Consider the following 5,958-nt stretch of genomic DNA (forward strand, 5'->3'; position numbering starts at 1 on the left):
TTCTTAAATTCATATTCGAACACTCAATTAAATACTTACAATTTAGCACTAATTTGGCATTTCAACATAGCCAATTGTCATTAAGCAATTAAGCCACAAATATTCAATTTTACCAAGCTCAACTCATCTATAATCAACCCTCAATACACCTAAGCATCAAAAACAACATCAAAGAAATACAAACATCCGTGACCGAATGTCATCTTCATAAATTTACAAAAACATTTGCCATGAGTTAGCTTCTATACTTGATGACCACTCCAAATATACAAAGACTTTCAATGAAAGAGCATTAACATACCTCTTCCTAAACATCAACCAACCCATCATGAAGCAAGAAAATCCTCTTCTTCTTCCTTCCTCAAGTCACGGCAATAGGGGGAGCAAGGATGAGACAACTTTGTTTTCATCACCCCTCCCTTTTTATTACTTTATTACTAACCTTTTATTTTATTATTTCTAACATAAATCACTAACACAAAAATGTTTATAATAGGCTTTAACCCACAGCATGGCCGGCCACTACTTGTCATAGGTGGAAATTTGACATGCAAGCCCATTATTTTCATAACATGCACTAATAGGTCCTTATAGATTAACCTATCACCTTTTAAAAGTGTCACACATAAGTCCTATTAATTAAATTCACATGCAATCGACTAAATCGAAGCTCAAAACTTTCACACATTCATATTCACATATTTTAGACAATAAATATCATATTCAAATAATTTGGTGACTCGGTTTAGCGGTCCCGAAACCGCTTTCCGACTAGGGTCATTTTAGGGCTGTCACAAATATTCATAGACTAACTTATTGCAAACAAGACATAACTAAGCAATTTCCTCAACTCAAATCTCGACAAAAATAGGGATTAAATTAGGGGGTTTCAACAATAATGGGTTAAAGGTTAATATTAAGGGTAATACAAGAAATGGCTTATTAGGCTCAAGGGGGTTTACTAGGGGTTAATCGTGGAGGTAAGCTTTTGATGGCATGAGTGGGTTAATCCTAAGTGCCTTAATCATTTTGATATATCAAATCAAATGGTGTGGTCTCGACATGCATAATCAAGCAAGTTGTAGAATAACAGTTCAATACTGACTCACTCAAAGCAATAATAAAAGTAAGCATAAAAGAATTAATAGATGCTCAAAAGGCTCAAAAATCTCACAAAAAATTATGGCTTTTTGATGTTTAGACTCGTGAATTCGAATTCAAAGTAATACCTAGACTTGGGAAAACAACCTATAATTTTAAATTCTTAAAAATCAACTTATCATGCTTGATTCTCTAATGTCTTAAAGTTTAAACAATCAATGCATAAATGTCTATGTTTTAATTCAAGATATATCAATCAAAATCATAAATCAATTAAAATTTATCCTAAATATGATATGAGAGCTTTTCAAGAGAACAAGGTGATCATTCAGGGATTTTTCTGATAATGAAATAAATACCCCCCACACTTAAGATGTACATTGCCCTCAATGTACAAAGATTGATATTAGAGTATAAAGAGTTTAAAAATAAGATAGGGAGAGAAGTGAAACTTCCTGTATGATGAAATCCTCGAACTGGAGTTTTGGAGAGGAATCAGTTCGAGAGTGGAGGAGGATACTCCGGCAGTCTTAGAGGTCCATTAGGCCATAAATCCTGCACCAAAAGAATATTATATCTAGTGGTAGCTATGGTCGTGGTCGATCAGAACATGGCAGTCATGGAGAACCTTTCCGGGTGGAGTTTTATTCCTATGTGACGATGAGTTTAAGAGCTCTATATAACTATGATAAAATCAGGAACTTTTTAGGGGATATTAGGAAGAATAATTACTTAAAAATAAAATTTCAGCCAAGACTACTAATATGAAGCAAACTCAACCACAATAATAATGAGAATAAGAATAGAAATGTAATGGGTATAAGGTTTTCCTAATCTCAATTTAACATAAATTGTATGGTAACTAACCTAGAAATGCAATTTAAATGATAGACATTGGCATGATAATAGCATGAAAATGAGCATAGTAATATCATGGATATGAAGTGTGTCTAACAACTTGATTTAATTCGAAATGTATAATAAAAAACCTAAAAATTGCAAACTAAATGATAAAGTAATAAACAAAAATGAAAACTAGTTTAAAAGTAATGGAGATTATTGTAATAATAAGCATTAATAATGAGTAAAATAGAAGGGAAAGGAGTAAGCAAACGTTAAGGGAAAGAGATTGAGCTTTAAAAAAAAAAGAAGTTGGAGGCGACGCACGGGCGTGGCAGGGGGCCGGTGGAGTTGCAGCGGCTAGGGTTAGGGTTTTGAAAGGGGGAAGAAGATGAATAGTGGTTTGTTTATATAGGGGAGGGCCACACGGCCTAGGGCCACGCCCGTGTACTCTGAAGGTGAGCCCGTGTTTTTCAAATTTTGCGATTTAGGTCGTGCCCGACTACTATCCCACGCCCATGTGTCTTGGGCGTGTGTGGTACACGGCCATGTCGCACAGTCGTGCCTAGCTTTGTTCACTTCTCCCACGCCCGTGTGTTAGGGTACCATGCCCGTGTATTATTGTCCACAGCTTAGACACCCCCGTGTTGAAGAAACAGAATCGAGCCTTGCCCCTGGCACGCCTGTGTTTTTCTATTCCCACGCCCGTGTTCACCTATCAAGTTTACCCATGGCCATGTCACATGGCCATGGGGATTTATCGCATCCCGTGTTTTGGGGAAATCATGTCTTGCTTCCACACGGCTGTATCCACGGTCGTGTCTCTTCCCCTGTTTGGCCACGGCTTTAGGCACGCCCGTGTGCCTGGCCGTGTGTGCTGAAAAACTTTACAATTCAAAGATAAAGTTAATGATTTAATGTGTTAGAAAGTAAAAATAAAGAAATCAAAATATGTTAGTGCTCGGGTTGCCTCCCGAGAAGCACTTATTTATAGTCTAAGCTCGACTTACCTCTCTAGTGAATGGTCAGGGTGGTTCGAGGAGTTTATACTCCTTATTCCTGCTATCAATCTCATCAAAATAGGGTTTTAATTGGGTGTTGTTTACCTTAAAAGTGCCGAACTTGGAGTGACTCACCTCCACCGTACCGAATGGAAAAATATTGAGTACCGTAAGAAGGATTTCCTCATTCGGTATGGTAGTGACAATGTGAGGATCTGCGGCATCTAGTAAGACTTTATCACCAACCTTAAGTTGATTTGGAGAGGTATCGGCCTTGTTTTGGCGTAGTTTCAGTTTATCATTTGTTCTCAGTTTGTGTGCTCACCATTCGTCTAGCTCCTCTATCCGTAGCCTTCGTTCTTCATGAGTGTGTCCTCTATCATTGCTGGAACATGGCTCGTAAACTTCTTTGAAGCTCAATTTTTGCAAAGTCATATTTTCAGTTTTAGTAGATTGGTGTGAACTATTACCTTCAATGATCGATGTGATGCCAGAATTACGAGCTTAAAGGGTGATCGTGTCATCTCCTACGCGAAGCGTGAGCTCACCTGTGCCAACATCAATAATTTTTTTAGCAGTTGCTAAAAAGGGCCTCCCTAAAATCAAAGGGGTGTTATTATCCTCTTCTATGTCTAGAACAACGAAATCAACGGGAAATATGAACTTATCTACTTTTACTAGTACATCTTCAATAATACCCCTAGGAAATCTTATAGTTTTATCTGCCAATTGAATGCTCATCTTAGTTTGTTTAGGTTTCCCAATACCTAGTTGCTTAAACATTTTGTAAGGCATGACGTTAATACTAGCCCCTAAATCAGCTAATGCATGACTTATATCTAAACTACCAATTAAGCAAGGAATTGTAAAACTCCCTAGATCTTTCAATTTGTGGGGTAGTTTATTCTATAGAATAGCTTAGCAGACTGCGTTTAGCTCCACATGTGACGCTTCGTCCAACTTCCTCTTATTTACTAAAAGCTCTTTTAAAAATTTCATTGCATTCGGCATCTGCGACAAAGCTTCAGTAAACGGTAAGTTAATATGTAATTTTTTCAAAAGTTTAAGAAATTTACCGAATTGTTCGTCTGAGTGGTCTTTCCTTGTCGCGTTAGGATATGGGATATGATGTTTATATTCTTCATTCACCATTTTGTTATGACTTACCTCACTTTTACCTTTGCTCACCACAGTTTCTTGCATCAATTCTGGCTCAAGCGCAATGAATCCTTCCTTATCTTGAGTACTAATTGCGTTGAGGTGTTCCCTTGGGTTAGGTTCAATATTACTTGGTAAGTTACCTTGTGGTCATTCAGAGATTAGTTTGGATAACTGGCCTATCTGAGTTTTGAGCCCTTGGATCGATGCTTGTTGATTCTTAAGTGTTGTCTCGGTATTTTGGAAACGGGTTTCTGATACCAAGATGAATTTAGAAAGCATCTCTTCAAGGTTCAGTTTCTTCTCTTGTTGATACGGTGGCTGTTGAAAACCCTGAGGATTTTTTGGCTTTTGATTCCCTTACCACCCCAGGAGAAATTTGGGTGGTTCCTCCAACCTGCATTATAAGTATTACTGTATGGGTTTTTTTGAGATCTAAAGTTATTGTTACCCATATAGTTGACTTGTTCCTCTTCGGTTGTAGGATTGAAGGATTGATATTCTGTATGCACACCTCCTCCACTTGAGTCACACCACATTACTGGATGTACCTGCGTAGAAACAAGTAAACCATCAATCTTGTTATTGAGAAGTTCTACCTGATTTGACAGCATAGTAACTGAGTCGACGTTATAAATGCCAGCCATTTTTGTTGGCTTAGTCCTCAGGACTTGCCACTGATAATTATTCAGTGGCATTTCTTCAATGAATTCATAAGCCTCTTCAGGTGTTTTGTTGTTGATGGTTCCTCCAACAGCTGCGTCAACCATCGAGGGATTCATACCATTGTGGAATGTTTGTACTTAAAGCCAAAGCGGTAACCCATGGTGAGGGCACCTTCGCAATAGATCCTTGTATCTCTCCCATGCATCGTAAAATGTTTCTAAGTCCATCTGCACAAAGGAAGAAATATCATTACGTAAATTAGCCTTTTTAGCCAGCGGAAAATATTTTAATAGAAATTTTTCAGTCATTTATTCCCAAGTAGTAATTGACCCTCGTGGTAACGAGTTCAACCATTGTTTAGCTTTGTTCCTTAATGAAAAAGGAAATAACCGAAGACGAATGGCATCATCAGAAATGCCATTGATTTTAAATGTATCGCAAAATTCCAGAAAGTTTGCTAAGTGAGCGTTGGGATCTTCATCCTGCAAACCATCAAATTGAACAAACTGCTATATCATTTGAATTGTGTTAGGTTTCAGTTCAAAAGTATTTGCAGCTACAGCTGGTCTAACTATGCTAGATTCAGTTCCTATTAGAGAAGGTTTAGCATAATCATACATAGTACGTGGAGCAGGATTTTGATTAGCCGCAATTGCAGGAGGTAGCTGATTACCTTGGTTTTCAGCCATCTCTTCGGTTGAAGGTTGAGTATCGTCTTCTTGCTTGTTCTCTGTGTATCTTAAGTTGCGCCTTATTTCTCTTTGATTTCTACGAACTGTGCGATCGATTTATTAGCCAAAAAGTAATGGTCCCGACGGGTTTCTTCTAGTCATAAACTATAAAAACCTGCCAAGAGAAGGAAAAAGTAAATTAATAAATAATAATAATAAAATTAAATTAAATTGCAAGAAAAATAAATGGCTAAAGTAATAAAAATTGAGCGTTCCTAATATCTTAGTTCCCCGGCAATGGTACCAAAAACTTGATCGCATTATTCGTAACAAGTAATAAATATTTATAATGAAGATCAAACCTAGACTAACTATTATCGCGATGTAGGCAAATGTACCTATCAAACAGTAGCATAGTTTTAGCAAAACCGGATTGTCAAACCCAAAGGAACTAAAAGTACTAGTAATGACTGTCTTTTTATTATCTAGCCTAAGAATAAAAGGGGTTTTATTTGTTTTAA

At 37.2% G+C, this 5,958-nt stretch overlaps 1 non-coding gene across 1 annotated transcript; it reads left to right on the forward strand.

Annotated features, from left to right (window-relative positions):
- The first annotated feature begins 4,919 nt into the window (after nucleotides 1–4,919).
- Nucleotides 4,920–5,026, forward strand: LOC121213455 (small nucleolar RNA R71). Its single transcript, XR_005908836.1, has one exon. It is a non-coding gene; the product is annotated as a small nucleolar RNA R71 (small nucleolar RNA).
- The last annotated feature ends 932 nt before the right edge of the window (nucleotides 5,027–5,958 follow it).

This window comes from Gossypium hirsutum, chromosome A13 (assembly GCF_007990345.1).
Source record: "Gossypium hirsutum isolate 1008001.06 chromosome A13, Gossypium_hirsutum_v2.1, whole genome shotgun sequence".
Lineage (NCBI taxonomy): Eukaryota > Viridiplantae > Streptophyta > Magnoliopsida > Malvales > Malvaceae > Gossypium > Gossypium hirsutum.